Source organism: Pelophylax lessonae (assembly GCF_965119305.1).
Source record: "Pelophylax lessonae genome assembly, chromosome: 9".
NCBI lineage: Eukaryota > Metazoa > Chordata > Amphibia > Anura > Ranidae > Pelophylax > Pelophylax lessonae.
Window position 1 is genome coordinate 263,698,258 of NC_138776.1, and position 15,914 is coordinate 263,714,171.

Consider the following 15,914-nt stretch of genomic DNA (forward strand, 5'->3'; position numbering starts at 1 on the left):
GGGTGGCTGAATCTCCATCATGATGTCCTTGTAGAGATCCTTGTGTCCTTCTAAGAATCTTCTGAGAATCCTCCTCACCTCTCCGGTCAGATCTGTGCTTTATTAATAGAGATAAGAGTGATGTCATGTGACAAGCGAAAGAAAGCAAGGTGACAGCATTGGGTCTGGGTAAAGAGTGGGGGACAGAAGCATCAAATATGGGTTGTGAGGAGTTGAGATCTGCAATGTTGAATAAGGGAATGAGGAGTGGGGGGACAACAGTGTTAGATGGGGGATGAGGAGCGGGGGACAGCGGTGTAAGATGGGGGGTGAGGAGCGGGGGACAGTGGTGTTAGATGGGGGGAGCGGGGGACAGTGGTGTTAGATGGGGGGTGAGGAATAGGTTAGAGTAGTGTTAGATGGGGGGGGGGGTGAGGAATGGGGGATAGCGGTGTTAGATGCGGGGTGAGGAATGGGGGACAGTGGTGTTAGATGGGGGTGAGGAGTGGGGACAGCAGTGTTAGATGGGGGTGAGGAGTGGGAGACAGTGGTGTTAGATGGGGGGGTGAGAAGCGGGGGACAGTGGTGTTAGATGGGGGGGAGGAGCGGGGGACAGCGGTGTTAGATGGGGGCAGGTAGCTGTGTCTGGTGTCTTCTGACACATGCAGAGTATAGATGGCACAGACACGGTGGGGTTCCCGGTCATCCAGTATATACAGATCTGTGGGCCCAGTTGGTGTTGGGGCAGAGGACGGAATTAATGTCAGTAGTGACGAGGGAGGAAAGCTGCTGAATATTTCCAGAGGTGAGTGTCGGGGTCACCCCGAGCTCTGCCTCTTCCCCAGATACATTATGAGGACCTCGGCTCTGCCTGGTGAGGGCGCTACAGGAGAGCTGGAGGAAGTTTTGCTGCTCATCCTACTTATGTGATTTCACCGGGGGACTGCAATCTGATTCTCAGTGTTATGCGTTCCTCTGTTTCTGTTCCCCCGACATAAAAATTGAAGGAGGACATTTTCTTTATGTAATTAAAGATTATAAATAGAAAATAATATCTTATTACCTCCTCTGCTGCCACTTCCAGCTACGTCTCCTCTCTTCTTCCTCCAGACTGGCCTCTGAAATTCCTATTTATATCTGACATCACTTCCTCTGTGGACCAACATCACTTCCTGTCAGTATCTACATCACTTCCTGTCAGTATCTACATCACTTCCTGTCTGTGCGTTCCATCTGAGAGAAGTCAGGTCACCACCTTGTGGACCATATTGGGATTTTTGTACTTAGCGTTCTTACGGTGATTGTAGGCGTATTTGTTCCTCGCAGCAAAACAGTTGAGTTCTCTACACTTTAATTCATTCAAAAAACAAAATACCCCTAAACCTAATTTTTTTTTGTATAATGAGAAAGATGATGTTATGCTGAGTAAATAGATACCTAACATATCCTGCTTTAAAACTGCGCACACTCGTAGAATGGCAACAAATTACGGTACTTAAAAATCTCCATAGGTGACCATTAAAAGGCCTTCACAGGTGACCTGTTTAGAGTTACACAGAAGATCTAGCGCTAGAATATTTGCTCTCGCTCTAATGTTCACCTTTTACATATGCGTGCGCAACTTACTTATGTGTTTGCTTCTACGTGTGAGCATAGAGGGACGGGGCTCTTTACATTTTTTTTTCTTATTTATTTTATTTTTACTTTTTATCTTTACTCTGTCCCTTTTTTTTCCATCACTTTTATTCCTAATACAAGGAATGTAAACATCCCTTGCAATAGAAATAAGGATGACAGGTCCTCTTTATGGAGACATCTGGGTGTCAAAAAGACCCCAAATCTCTTCTTTAACTTTAAAAGCAAAAGATGAAAAAAAAAAAAAAATAGATTTACTTCTAGCCTGGATCAGAACTGACGTCATGATGTCACTCCGTTCCTCCAAGGTCATGGGGGTGATCAAAGAGTATCCACACTCTGATCGTCTATGGGAGCAGCCAGCCACACCATCCGATCGTTTCTTAGGCGAACCGACGAAAACGGTAAGCCCAAAAAAACACCGGTGAATGGCAAGAGAGGGGGGTATGTCCCTTCCCGCTGCTTCAGAAAGCTCATAAGCCGCTCAGAATGGTTTCATGAGAAAGCCAGCCGCCGGCTGGAAAAAATGATTCCAGGGCTATGGCATATAGCTTCGGCCATAACCCCAGTAAACCCCAATGTATATATATACGTATTGCGGTTGGCAAGTATCAGTTCCTCGTTCCCAAAAAATGAGTATTCAGGTTAGGGGGCGCCTGTAGATGAAAACTAACTGTGCAGATTTGAATAAAGTTGAATAATTCCCATCCTACAGGTGTAGGCCATTTATGTACCTCCCAGAACCTAGTCCAAAAAAACCCTCTGAGATGGTGTCCTCCCCATCCTGCCTTGTTGCTAGGTTGTTGCTAAGATAATCCCTGCCATTGCTGCTTACCCTCACTATTACAAGAGGGAGGTCTCTAAGATGCAAATCCTGCAACTGTGTGATCCAACTTCCATTTCGTAGAAGCTCTGAGCTTAGCTCTGCTGTGACGGAGGAGATAGCAAACTGCGCTTGAACTTGAATCATAGATGGCCCCATTTTTTCCAACTGACAAGGCCCTTTCTCCTCCGATTGGCCAGAGTACGCCCCCCCCCCCCTTAAGTCTGAAGGACAGTAAACTGACTCATTGTTTAGAAAGTTTGGATACCCCCTGATCTAGAAGAACACTACTATGAGCTCCAGAAATCTCATGCAGAAGCAAAAAGTTGGGTGACCCTTGGACTGAAGAGCCTGAGCCTGGGAACAGAGAGTTTTAAGATTCTCTTGGGGAAGAAAAACTCTTGCTTGAGCTGTGTTTAGAATGAGACTCAGATATTCTAAGTGATGAGTTGGTTCCAGTACTGAGTTCTGAAGGTTCAGGACCAGTTGAACCTTCGCAATGTCGGGACAGTTCTAGCTATGCTGCCAGCCAGAACCTAAGCTAATAGAGCGGTTCCAGATATCCCACAATGGGGATACCCTGGGAGCACAGCAAGGCTAGCTCTGGGGGCCAGCGCCTTGGTGAACACTCAAAGTGCAGAAGAGATGATGAACCAGAGAAGCTGAAGGCCCACAGCAAAGGGGAAAAATTTGCTTGTGGGCCAGAAAAACAGGAACATTCAAGTATCCATCCTTGATGTCCACAGAGTTTAGAAAGTCTCATTGATTATATAAGTATTGGCAGGAAGTGTTATATAAGCGAAATTCTGTATATGATATTGTGCTGACTCTGGATCCATATTTCTTCTGGGGTAAGTAGATTCTCCACAATGGATAATGACCAGGTAGAGGCTATTACGAGATCACTTTTTATACAGTAGCCCGTAAGCGGATAGCCTCACGTTGGGTTTCACCTAGTCCTCCTACCCTCAGAGACTGGATCTGAGAAATGGATAAACGAATGTTTGAGAAATATACTTAAGCTCAAGTAACGCCTCCCGAAATTTTGAAAAAGAGTGGAAAAAACGGAAGAATACGTCACGTTCCAATTTTTAATTTTAATCCTAACTCTAATGTACAATAAAGGTTGGGTATGTTCTCTCTTATTGGTCGAGAGGGATAGGTCAGGGACAGCCTGGTTTTCAGTGCCAGGTGACCTGGACTGTCCACAGAATGGACCGAAATTGTCCCACAATGACACGATGTTGTGTTGTTGGGGACTGGAATGGAACTGGGCAAATGGAGCTATCTAAAACAGTGGTCTCCAAACTCCTCCCAGGGGCCAGATTTCCTTTGCTTGCTTTTATCTGGCCCTTGGGGCAGAATTCCACCCAATGACACCAACAATGGGGCACTGCGTTACATTAACTGAGAATTGCGTGGTGGCATGACGTTGTACCCAAATAAAATTGATGTCCTTTTTTTCTCACAAATAGAACGTTCTTTTGGTGGTATTTGATGACCTCTGCGGTTTTCATTTTTTGTGCTATAAACAAAAAAAAACAAACAAACAATTTTTTTTCATTTCTGCCATAAAACATCCAATAAAAAAAACAACACTTCCTGACAGACTCCATGGCAGCCTACTTGTGGGTTAGTCCCGCCTCCTCCTACCTCATAGGACCCTACCCCAATACATTTTTGCTCCGAGCCAGAGGCCGTGTTCCTTTTTTGTCCTCCTCCTAAATGGATTATGGTCAAGTCTTACCTCATGAAGATTTCCCGATTCAGGCTTGGCGGTTTGCATGATGGATCCTGGCGGTGTCCCCCTATGAGGTCCAACAAGCCCTAGCTATTAGGCTGGGACGCGGGCGTGGAATCTGGTGCCATGAAGAGCTTACAAGCCTGGCCATTGGCAGGCAAGTGGCAATATGGCCAATCGTCCCAGCTATTAGCGGGAGGCCCATTAATGATTTTGCCCTGGTTCCCACCTTGGTTAAAGCTGTTAAAGAAGCCTTGAAGTGGGAGGACCCAGTAGAGTCGCCTTCCCAACAGAGGTGGTATTTTAAGCACCTCAAGGAGGAACGCCCTTACTTTCCCTTTTTGGGTGAGCTTGGCAAGATTATTACAGAGGAATGGGGTTGTGCCGAGAGGAAGAATTCTCTGCTAAAAATGTACCCATTTAAGACTGAAGATGTGAAACATCTAGAGTCAGCTCCTCTTGTAGATGCGGCCTTGATGCGATTGGTGAGACACGTCACTCTCCCACTGGAAGACACAGTGACCTTTAAAGTTGGCCTTGAGGGGCGTATTGATGCTGATCTAAAATGCATTTATGTTTTGGCACGTATGGCTTGTAAACCAGCCTTGGCCCTTGCGGCTTTATCTAAAGCAATGGAGGCCTGGACGGATAATGTGGACGTGACCCTAAGAAGCATCTCTGAGGAGGTAGCCAGGAGCTCTGCAGTACACAAGCTGTCAGCTGCCTTTCTGGGGAGGCTTCCCTTGACATTATTCGCTTAGTGGTGCAGGTCATGCTTTCTTCGGTTACCGCTAAACGCGTTCTTTGGTTGCGCCCGTGGTTGGCTGATCCTGCTTCAAAACAGGCTTGGTGTTGAATCCCGTATGAAGGATCCTCTTTCTTCAGGAACAAGCTAAAGAGTGCCATTTCCCATGCCACGGGCGGTAAGTCGGGGTTCCTGCCCCAGGATCATGGCCTGCTGGGCCAAAAGAGGACTCAGGCAAGGGTCTGATCGGGCACGAGATGCCCGCCTCTATAGACCTGGCCAGGAATTCAGGAAGAACTGGAAGAGACATCAATCAACGGGACAGAAAGTGTCCAAAGGAGTGTCTTCTCGTGGTCGGGATGCCACAAAGTCTTTTTGATGTTGCGCCTGCCCAGGCGGAGCAAGTCGGTGCTCGTCTACTTCGTTTCCAGCATGTCTGGGAACATTGGGTCATCAAAACAGTGTCGTCAGGTCACTCCTGGACATTTTGCAGCCCACCCAGACTCAGGTTTGTTCCAACCTCATTACCCCAGTCCGAAGAAAAGAGATAGGTTCTTCTGTCTTACGTAAATTTACTGATGGCCCAAGGCGCGGCTGTCCCAGTTCCAGCCGACGAAAGATTCCAGGGCCTGTGTTCCCCTCTTTTCCTAGTTCTAAAGAAAAGCAGTGCTTGGAGACCGGTCATAGACCTTACACACCTAAATTCTTTCATCAAAAAAGAAAAATTCAAAATGGAAACGTGGTTCACGATCCGTCAGGCAGTTCAGACAGCGGATTGGCTCGTGTCGATCGACCTGAAAGATGTTTATTTCCATGTTCCGATAGCAGCAGATTTCCAGAGGTTTCTTCAGTTCACAGTAGATCAGATCCACCTCCAATTTACATGTCTTCCGTTTGGGCTTACGACATTGCCTCGTGTATTTTCAAAGCTCTTATTGGCGGTGGTGGCTCTGATCAGGACCAAAGGAATTTGTCTCCACCACTATCTGGACGATCTGCTGTTATTGTCTCAAGATCGGGAGCAGCTCCTAGGTCACAAATCTCAAGTAATCTCTACTCTTCTCGAGTTCGGCTGTCTACTGAATGAGAAGAAAAGTCATCTGGAGCCTACGCAGTCTCTGATATTCCTAGGAGCACAATTTAACAAGTGCAAAGGCACCATCGCCTTGCCTTTAGAAAAGATCCCGTTTGTCAGAGACAGGATACACCTGGCCATGTCGGCCACTCATCTCCGAGCCTTTTAGTGCCTGAGGATAATTAGCACCATGATGGCCACAACACCTATGGTGAAGTGGACGCAGTGGAAGATGTGTCCTTTTCAGATGGGGTTTCTCCAGCAATGGAGCCCAGGCGACCAGAATCATCCTATACACATAACGTCAACAGTGCAGGAGAGTCTTCCATGGTGACTGCAGCGGAGGAACCTTCTCAATTGCCACTCCATCGTTCCCATCTCCTGGGTCACGATCACCACAGATGCCAGCAATAGTGGGTGGGGCGCTCTTTGCTGGACGGAAATAGCCCAGGGCAGTTGGGACTTCCTAGCTCGCAGAGAGGTCTCGAACATCTTAGAACTCCGAAATGCGTTTTGCGCCCTTCAAGCGTTCCACCACCTAATAGTGGGAGCCTCTGTTATTCTGAGACTGGACAACACAACAGCAGTCTCTTACATAAAACGGCAAGGGGGTACTTGCAGCCGCTTCTTGCTAAAGGAGGTAGAGCCAATCATGACTTGGGCCCAAAAACACCTGTCCAACCTCACAGCAGTATACCTTCCAGGAGTTCAGAATGTTCAGGCGGACTTCGTCTCAAGGGTTCGCTTGGACAACAAGTGGAGTCTCCACAACTATGTCTTTCAGTGTCTCATATTCCTGGAATTTCTCCCGGAAGTGGACCTGTTTGCATCCCCAAGCAACTTCAAACTGAAAAAGTACTATGTGAGGTTCCGTTGTCACCAAGCCTTTGGGACGGATGTCTTGACGGACCAGTGGAGGTTTCGCAGGGTGTATGCTTTTCCAACAGTTCCTGTTATCCTCCGGTTCCTGTCGAGGCTCAAGATGGAAGAAGTGGAGATTCTAATGATCGTTCCTTACTGGCCGAATGGTTTCCCCTACTGATGCAGCTCAGTTTTTGGGACCCAGTTCCTCTGCCCCCCATGCCAGATCTCTTGTCCCATGGAGCAACGCTGCATCCTTGCCCGGCCCATCTGCACCTGATGGCCTGGTTTTTCAAAATGGAAGGCTGGAGGCATTAGATTGTCCAAGCAAAGCGATTTCCACACTCTTAAGCGCTAGAAGAGCAGGCACTAAAAATTTTATGGAAGAATTTGGTCCAAATTTTTGGCACATGTTTCCAATGAAAATAGCCCTTGTAATGATCCAAAAATACAGAACATCCTGGGTTTTCTGCAGTCTGGATTGGACTTGTCATTATCAGTCAGTTCCCTTCTTGTTCAAGTCTCAGCCATTTTGGCCTTCACAGGGACATCCTGGGCTAAACACCCCCTCGTCCGCCAAATTTTCAGAGGGGCTTCCAGGCTTAGACCACAAAGAAAGCCAAGGTTCCCTAAGTGGGACCTCCCACTTGTTTTGAACTTCCTGTTGGAAATTAGACGGTAACGCACAGACCAGCTGTCCATCAAAGAACTGTCTCTGCTGTCTGTCTTCCTGGTGGCCCTCATCTCAGCTAAAAGAGTCTCTGAGATCAGCTCCTTGGGTTGTAAAGAACCATTTCTAACTTTTTTTCCTGACCGCGTGGTACTTATCCCCATGCTGGGCTCACACCCTAAGGTGGCCTCTGTCTTCCATGAAAATCAAGAAATTGTTCTACCAACTTTCAAGTCTTCGGATAACCCTGCTGTTCATTCCTTGGATGTGGGAGTAGTTTTAAAGTTTTATATTTGGAATCAACAGCTCCTTTTCGGCAATCGGATCATCTGTTTGTCCTCTTCCATGGGAAGAAAAAGGGCTTGCATGCCTCTTCCAGGTCTATCGCAGCATGGATTGTTCAGACCATCCAATGGGCTTACAAATCTAAGGGCTCGGTTAATCCCCTGGCAGTGACTGCGCATTCGACTAGAGGAGTGTCTACGTCCTGGGTGGCCTCTTGTCGTGTAGCCCCTGAAGTGATATGCAAGGCGGCTTTGTGGTCTTCAATTAATACTTTTATGGCTTATTATTGTATTGAGCAGGCCTCTTTGTCATCTGTTAATTTTGGTTTGCAAATACTATCTGTTGATGGTGCAAATTAAACTTTCTTTTGACCAGCAGTTGCCCACCCTGGTGTTTGGCTAGTTATTTCCCACACGTAGGCTGCCATGGAGTCTGTCAGGAATATGGAAAATTGTTATCAAATACTTACCGTAATTTTCCTTTCCTGATGGACTCCATGGCAGCTGCGTCCCTATCCATCTGCTGGTGTAGGCTATTTATGGAACACGGCCTCTGGCCCGGAGCAAAAATTTATGGGTAGGGTCCTATGAGGTAGTAGGAGGCGGGACAAACCCACACGTAGGCTGCCATGGAGTCCATCAGCAGTATATCTGCAGCGGGCGGTCGGCAAGCGGTTAAGCCAAATTCAAACACTTTAGCCAAGCACGGCAACATTTTATTTTTAAGGGGGAGCTCTGTGGACTTAGATGTAAAGGGGAACTCTAATGTAAGGGGGTTTCTACTCACCAAACCTCCCTACTTACATCAGAGTTCCCAGCATTCCCCCTTTAATTAGGGTTCCTAAAGCCCCCCTTACATCAGAGTCTACAGGGCACCCCTTAAACCTTACCTTAGGGTACTCACTCACTTGGAGGCACAAGAGAGAAGGGAGAGAGGGTGGAGACTTCAGTCATAGACATTGGATGGTGAGCTCACTCACCTGAGGATGGAGGCTCAGGCATTGAAGCCTTTCATCCACGATGTATCCGCCGGTTCCTGAGCTTCAAACTTCCAGCCCACACATCCCTTTAGTGAAGCACAGAACGCCAGGGATTGGAGTGTGGGTGGGTAGACAGATGGGTAGGGTGGGAGGCGGAATAGATCAAGCCTTTTCTCCTCTCCTGTCCATGTATGGGGGTGAGGCTGGTGCGCACATCAATGCACTCAGGGGTTGTGGTACTTGGTTACTTGGGGATCCACAGTCCATTCTGAACATTGTGTCCGGGTTTCAGGTGGCCTGAAACCCGGACACATGATTTCAAACCCGAACTGTCCAGGTGAATCCTGGATGGGTGGCAATCCTACAGGAAGCGCCAGCTAAGTGTAGTATCCCAGTTAAAGGGTTTTAATAGTGAAGGATCAAGAACACTCACAAGAGGTAAAATATACAATTGCTCATCTGGTGTCAGAGTCTGTGGATCCTCCTAGAACCGTACTGCAGGACCGCTGTCATTTGTTCTGGCTGTTGAGCAGAGAGATGTCTGGCTCAGGAGCCTGGAGGAGCCCCAAGAAGCCACGCTTACCAGCATGGAAAGCACAGCGGAAGTGCCGTCACTGGAAGGATAAGAGGTACCAGACGAGAAGAGAAACAAGTCTATGCACTCAGAGTATTTGGCTCCATCTACAGGGCTTTCCTCTTGGTCTATATGGAGCCAGTCACAAGGACAGCAGCCATGGGTGGCCCCGTGCATTCCTTTATTGTACCCCCATAACCAAAGACCAGTGACATTTTCTGGATTACGCTCTACCCTGATCATTGGTATTTTTGTATATTTATTGCTGGCGTGACTATATGTAAACTCTGCGCGCCAGAATCTCCTTCCTCCATTAGCAGAAACACAGGATCTCCATCTTCCCTACTAACAGAATGGCGATCGGCGTTGTTTACATCAGCAGATCACTGTTCTGCCTCTATCGGGAATGATTGCCTGGTGCCTGCATACATCGTGTTCACTGGACCCACTAATTGCCTCCCGCTGTGTGCAGCGAGAGCTGGCGCCGTGCGTACGCATCCCAGACGTGAAAATGCAGATGACGTACAGGTACATGATTCTGTGCAGAACGGCCACCCTGCCACAGTACAAGTACATGGGGTGGTCAAGAAAAAAAGTCTCCCTGATTATGAGAGAGGCTATGACTTGGTGGATTGCATGCGGAACGAGCTGAGGACATCTAGGGCCTTAAGATTGAAGATGTGGTGGATGTCTCCTTTTCGTTTGGGAACTGTTGACAGAGTAGAACTTCTGGAATTGTTCTGGCCCCAGACCTGAAAATTCAGTTAACGTACAGGTACATGATTCTCTGCAGAACATCTGCCCTGCCGCAGTACATGTACGTGGGGCGGTCGAAAAAAAATGTTGCCCTGATAAAGAGAGGCTATGACCTGGTGGATTGCATGCGGAACTTCTGGGCCCAGCTGAGGACATTTAGGGCCTTGAGATCGAAGATGTGGTGGATGGCCCTTTTGGTTTAGGAACTGTGATCAGAGTAGAACTCCTGGAACTCTTCTGGCCACAGACCCGGAAATGCAGATGACGTACAGGTACGTGATTCTTTGCAGAATGGCTACCTTGCCGCAGTACATGTATGTGGGGCGGGCAAAAAAAAAAGTCTCCCTGATAAAGAGAGAGGCTATGACCTGGTGGATTACATGCGGAACTCCTGGGCCCAGCTGAGGACATTTAGGGCCTTAAGATTGAAGATGTGGTGGATGTCTCCTTTTGGTTTGGGAACTGTGGACAGAGAAGAACTCCTGGAACTCTTCTGGCCTTAGCTCAGTGAGATAGAGTTTGGAAGACTAATGTCATAGACAGGTTGCCAAAAAGTTTAGGGCTTTAGAAAGGGCCTCCAATGGCTGTCAATGTGGTGCCTTCTCCACTCTCCATCTCACTAATAAAACCCCAATGGATGACTCTCTATGAACTGATCACATTCCAATCACCGATCATCTAATCATTGGTAAAAAAAGAAGACTCGGCACAGAATATTGTACGAAGAGTTTTTATTGGACAAAATCAGAATAAGCGATTACCACACAGTAAATGATATGAATAAAATAAAGCTTAAATCTTTTATAATAGAATTAACAAATGTGTCAAATGTATTAATAATCATACATTGGTTGGACCAATAAAAAGCCGGATACTTCAATAAATCAAAAAAATTAAGCAACCAATAAAAAAGGTTCACCGGTGAAAGATAAATCCTGATTTGCTGCTGTGGGTTAATGCATGTTAGTGTGATCTTTTTCCATCCAGTAGGTTAGATCTATATACATATTTATAAGTAAAACACAAAAAGAATGTATTGTCAGAACTGTTTGTCTGCTGCCCCATGTATTGTCATGAATGCCCACTTGTTGCCCCCATGTATTACCAACAGGTGCGCACACCGTGGTGAACAAGCACGATATTACGTGTGAAACGCGTCCACCTTTCTGTATCCCGTATTGACTGTCTGCAATAAATATCATCGCTATAACCTGTTGGAGTGCCACCATTTTCATTGGTTTTATGCCCCATATATTGTCAGGATTGCCCACTTATTATCCCGTGTATTGTGCGGATTGCCCACCTGTTGCCCCATGTTTTGTCTTAATTGCTCACTTGTTGCCCCATGTATTGTCATGGTTTCCCGCCTGTTGCCTCATGTGGGGAGGGATCGGTAAAGGTAGACAGTTGAGTCATGATTTTATCACCCCCCTTAAGCTTAAATGGCAGCCGGATTGGGGGGGTACACATGGCACTGCAATTTGCGGCTGCTGCAAACCTCACACTCCCCGGTCACATTGGGCAATGCTATTCAACTGAATGGGGTTGTGCCGCAACAGCCCCGATGCATACGGTTGCGGTGTACTGGCGTGGGCTTTACAGGAATAACTTAAGGGCTCCCAGCTGCCTGCCAACCCCACAGCGGGTCAGAGGGCGATGCGGGTGTAAACCAACCCCCAAATGGACTGTGGTGGTTTAACATTTGTTTATGGAGTAAACAGTTCCATCCATTACAATCCAGCGTCCATTTCCCGTAATACCAGCAGGGGCATTAAAAAGGGCGCTTACCTGTGTGTAAGTGTTCTTTCTTAGTGAAACCTTTCCCGCACTCTGAACATAAATAGGGACACTAACCTGTGTGTATTCTCAGATGGCGAAGAAGGTTTACTTTCTGATTAAAACTTTTCCCGCACTCTGAACATGAATAGGGACGCTCATTCGTGTGTATTCTCTGATGGCTAAGAAGGTTTACTTCACGATTAAAACATTTCCCGCACACTGAACATGAATAGGGACGCTCACCTGTGTGTATTCTCTGATGGCTAAGAAGGTTTCCTTTCCGAGTGAAACATTTCCCACACTCAGGACATGAATAAGGACTCTCACCTGTGTGTATGCTCTGATGGCTAAGAAGGCTTCTTTTCTGATTAAAACATTTCCCGCACTCTGAACACGAATAGGGAAGCTCACCTGTGTGTATTTTCTGATGGCTAAGAAGGCTTCTTTTCCGAGTGAAACATTTCCCGCACTTGGAACATGAATAGGGGCGCTCACCTGTGTGCATTCTCTGATGGCTAAGAAGGCTTACTTTATGATTAAAACATTTCCCGCACTCTGAACATGAATAGGGCCGCTCACCTGTGTGCATTCTCTGATGGCTAAGAAGGCTTACTTTATGATTAAAACATTTACCGCACTCTGAACATGAAAAGGGAAGTTCACCCGTGTGCATTCTCTGATGGCTAAGAAGGCTTCTTTTCTGATTAAAACATTTCCCACACTCTGAACATGAATAGGGACGCTCACCTGTGTGTATTCTCTGATGGCTAAGAAGGCTTCTTTTCTGTTTAAAACATTTCCCGCACTCTGAACATGACAATGAATTCTCTCCTGTATGAACCCCTTTATGGTATAAAGAAGATTCCCTGAGATGAGGTTTCCCGCACCCATCGGCACTGTCAGATATTAGAGAACTATGTGAAGTATCAGGAGATTGCTCAGAATTAGACATATCCAATGATCTCCTCCAATGGTGAGGTCTGTCATGTATATTATGAGGAACGGGATTTACTTCTGGAGAAGATGCCATGTCATTATCTTCTGTAGTCACATCTTCCTCCGATGACCTTCTATTCCCACCACAGAGTCCGTCTGTCAGAAGACAAGAAAAATTACCAAGAGTTTTCCACACTCATATACACTGCTCAACACTTTATAATCAGAGTATAGCATCAAGTCAGGGAAACTCCTGGGATATTCATCTGGTCAGTGAAGTAGCAGAGGGGGTTGTTACCAACAGGTGCACTAGATGGGCAACAATGAGACAACCTCCAAAACCAGAATGGTTTTACAAGTGGAGGCCACTGACATTTTCCCTACTCATTTTTTCTGAGTGTTTGTCACTAGTTTTGCATTTGGCTGGGGTCAGTGTCACTACTGGTAGCATGAGGCCCCCAGCCTAGCTAACCATTTGCCCCCAGCCTAGCTAACCTGTTCATGGCCAAATGGGAGGAGGATGTCCTCTATTCCCCACGGAGACCAGAATTGGCCCTGTGGATCCGTTACATAGACGACATCCTCCTCCTCTGGAGGGGCGATGTAACATCATTGGAACTCTTTATGTCTGTTTTGAATTCCAATGACCGAGGGATTAAATTATCATATGAATATAGTAAGACACATATTAATTTCCTAGACCTGGAAATCACAAGACAGGGCAATGGTCTCATTACCAGTACATATTTTAAAGTTACAGACCGTAACTCATACTTGCCAACGGACAGTTGTCATCATTCTCCATGGCTGAGGGGTATCCCCAAGGGCCAGTTTACTCGCCTAAGGAGAAACTGTACTTTGAAATATGACTTCTTGAAACAATCTCTAGTTCTTAAAGAACGGTTTGTCTCAAAGGGATATGATAGTAAGGTTCTGGATGCCACCATTGCAGAAGTGGCCTCTATAGATAGAACCCAGTTGCTAACTAGACCTCCAACCAAGATAGACAAATCTCCAGATTTTGTGAAATGGTAATTTTTTACGGAGTACTCGATCCAGCACAAACCCCTTAAACATATTCTTTCAAAACATTGGGATATTTTGAAAAGCGATAGAGTTCTTGGCCCTCTAATTCCAGATAAACCATCTATCACTTTTAGAGGTGCTCCTTCAATGAGGGGCAAATTGGCCCCCAATGTATTGGATCCCCCTAAGAAACCACAATTTTTCACGGATCTTGTGGGTTTTTACCCATGCCGTAGGTGTAGAGTCTGTTCAATTAACTGTGACCAACAAAGAAAATTTACATCTTTTCAATCGACAGTCACAAATATATCTTATGATATTAAGTTCTTCTCCACTTGCACCATGACACACGTGGTATATTTGTTAACCTGTTCATGCAGGAAACAATACGTTGGGCGTACTACCAGACAATACTACATCTGTCTCAATGAACATATCACAAACATTATAACCAAGAAGAGTAAACATAATGTCCCTAAACATTATACCCGTTATCATAAACAGAAATCCAAAGTGCACCTCCTTCCAGGTTATTGACAAGTATGTTGCCCCATGGAGAGGGGGATCCACCAAAATAGGAGTTTCACGCCAAGAAACGTACTGGATTTATACCCTCAGGTCATATGCGCCCCATGGATTAAATACTGAATGGGATATAAACTCATTCATTAATGCTGCATAATGTTCCCTTTTATATGCCTCAGTCCAGTTTTTTTACCTAATTATTAAGTTATTAGTCCATTTTATGTCTCTTAATATTTTAATATTCTCTGGCGGTTTTATATTGCCGTTTATTTCGGTGAATATAATATCATTTTAAAAATATACTTCTCTTACAGAGGACTATATATTACTATGGGAGACATTTTTATATAACCTCTTATATAATTTTTAATATTCTCTTTTAATAGACATCTATGTAGTCTATACATGTTGTCGCTCTCTGTGAGAATAGTATAAAGTATATGCTTTTTGAATACAGTAATCCCCCGCTCCATCGCGGTTCAGTTTTTGCGGTCCCGGTAATTCGCGGTTTTTTTGTAATGTTATTTTACTATATAAATCATTAAAAATGAAATATTTTTGTGTTTTTCATAGCTCTTGCTCTGTCTCTTAGTATCTTTTATGTGTTTTAAATGAGTTTCTATTGTTTTAAAAGTGTGTTAAAAGACCTTAAAATGCTTTTACACGTACAGAGACAGTAAAAAAATCATGCCTACAATGCATTTTAATAGGGTTTTTCTATTTCGCGGAATTTCACTTTTCGCGGCTGGGTCCGGAACATAACCCCCGCAATGGAGAGGGGTTTACTGTATGCACTTTTATTTGCAGATCGTTTTTTCTGGCTCTTCATATGACCTAGATTAAAGATCAATCTGTTTTGTATATTTGTGCCTGTGGTGGAATGAAGTGTCCCCTCTGGTTAAGATCGGTGTAAATCACTTCCGGGATCTCTGTTTGGATTTCCTGGTGTTGGAATGAGTTATGATGCTTCTTCTTCTGATTGGCCAATGCCAAGGGGAGACTAGGAGTGCTCTGGAATGCAAGTAAACCTCACTTCCTGTCTGGAGAGGATATGACATCGCGGTCTCAGGCCGCTCTGCATTATGGGCTTTTACACTCTACCAATCAGGTCCATCGGCCAAAATGAGGCTTGGAGCAAACGCGGCGCCATCTTTGAGGAAGTGTGACTACACTCCATCAATTACCAGCTGAACACGATCATTCCATCACAGGTCAAGCTATAAATATAGTTATGTTCCTCCTACACAACGAGCAATATCCTCGGATTATGTCTGGTTGGACCATACGCGTCAGGAGCTCGCAGTATAACTTAATTTTAATACATTACCTGTTACCATGCGATTCTTGTAAGTGCGATTCCTTTTATATCATTAAAAGTTTTTAGCAATATTACGCTATGTGCACTCCTTTTTCTGGTTTTCATGTCATCTGGTCTTGAGACTTCCATCCCTCTGCCTACCACCTTATGAGCTGAAAACTACTTCCATGGTAATGATCGTAGGAGGAATCAGGATCACCTTGTAAA

At 45.5% G+C, this 15,914-nt stretch overlaps 4 protein-coding genes across 5 annotated transcripts in view; 3 read left to right on the plus strand and 1 right to left on the minus strand.

Moving 5' to 3' along the window:
- The window catches only part of LOC309564430 (uncharacterized protein), a gene marked incomplete at its 5' end in the record, with an annotated part of 504,148 nt that overhangs the window by 291,631 nt on the left and 196,603 nt on the right, over positions 1 to 15,914 (plus strand). The window lies entirely within an intron of this gene.
- Positions 1 to 15,914, minus strand: part of LOC309563902 (uncharacterized protein) — a gene marked incomplete at its 3' end in the record, with an annotated part of 281,290 nt that overhangs the window by 213,038 nt on the left and 52,338 nt on the right.
- LOC309562808 (uncharacterized protein) overlaps positions 1 to 15,914 on the plus strand; it is a 400,807-nt gene that overhangs the window by 184,433 nt on the left and 200,460 nt on the right. The gene's annotated exons all lie outside the window — the stretch shown is intronic.
- Positions 1 to 15,914, plus strand: part of LOC309562643 (uncharacterized protein) — a 361,535-nt gene that overhangs the window by 131,031 nt on the left and 214,590 nt on the right. The window lies entirely within an intron of this gene.